The sequence below is a fragment of the Dipodomys ordii genome, unplaced genomic scaffold, assembly GCF_000151885.1.
Source record: "Dipodomys ordii isolate 6190 unplaced genomic scaffold, Dord_2.0 Scaffold16, whole genome shotgun sequence".
Lineage (NCBI taxonomy): Eukaryota > Metazoa > Chordata > Mammalia > Rodentia > Heteromyidae > Dipodomys > Dipodomys ordii.
In genome coordinates, this window is record NW_012267232.1 from 14,796,251 (window position 1) to 14,797,552 (window position 1,302).

Below are 1,302 nucleotides of genomic sequence, written 5' to 3' on the forward strand. Positions count from 1 at the left end.
AATCGAACCCAGGGCCTCATGCATGCAAGGCAAGTACTCTACCACTGAGCCACTTTCCCAGCCTGAATTTCATGTTATTTATTGTTTGGAGTTTCTTTGTTTTTGAGAAGTCTTGCCATGTAGCCCAGGCTGGCCTTGAACTCATGATCCTCTTGCCTTAGTCACCAGAGTGCTGGGATGACAAGTGTGTACTGCCATGCCTGGCTTACATTTATAATAAATACCAAGAACATACAACATTGCCCAATAGTTGTTAACAAGGGATAAAAGTACAGAGTGCACTGCACGATTCCCAGTTGTTCTGGGGGCTCTGCAGATCAGATGCAGTAGCATATGAAACATTAGACCACTAGTCTTATCAGACAAAGCTTAACTTGATCTAATCACATCTCTTCACAAATAAAAAGAGCTCTATCACCAAATTTGCTTCACTTAAAACTGTAAACTATGCATTTAACTGGCTAATGAATATATCACATAAGCAGTTTAAATGTACTACAGCACTATCAAAGAAGATAAATCTTTGCGAGCATACAATCACATAATTCTGAACAAACAAAAGAATGGTACATAAATTCCAATTTTAAACAATTCATTTCACTCTTAACAATGTAAAACCAAATTTATGTTGTCTACACAACATACTTAAGTATAAGAAATAAGAGCTCACTTAATAAGCTATCAACATTAAAGACAGAGTACAAAAAATATAGTATAAAATGAGTTGGTAATAAATGATTACAGACTTTTGAAAAACTTACTGCCAAAGACTAGAGTGCAATTTCAATGAATGCCATGCCATGTTCAAATGTTATACACTTCTAATGTACAAAGCATTACTAGATGAAATTACTTAAGGAAAAACTATTGTAGTTACAACAAATATGGATGCTTACAATAAAGAATAAATAGGACACTTGAGCCAGGATACTCAAGGTGTCTCCTGAGTACTACCTATAATCCCAGAACTCAGGAGACTGGGGCAGGAGAACAGAGAATTTGAGGCTACACTAAGTAACCTAGTGAGACCTTGTTGCCAAAAAAGAAAAAAAAAAAAAAAAGGCACAGGACACTTGACACAGGACATGTAAATACAAAGTACTATATTAGTTTGATAGAAATAAAAGATTAAATCAAACAGGATGAAGCAAAGAAATGCTAAACGGAAAAAATAACATCTAAAACTATAAACATAAAAAAAGAAAAGCAGGGGCTGGGAAGTTGGCTCAGTGGTAGAGCGCTTGCCTTGCATGCCTGAGGCCCTGGGTTCGATTCCTCAGCACCACATAAGCAAAAAGAAAA

The 1,302-nt window shown here is 36.1% G+C and overlaps 1 protein-coding gene across 2 annotated transcripts in view; it reads right to left on the bottom strand.

The window, feature by feature from the left end:
- Ctage5 (CTAGE family, member 5) overlaps positions 1 to 1,302 on the bottom strand; it is an 84,356-nt gene that overhangs the window by 20,801 nt on the left and 62,253 nt on the right. The gene's annotated exons all lie outside the window — the stretch shown is intronic.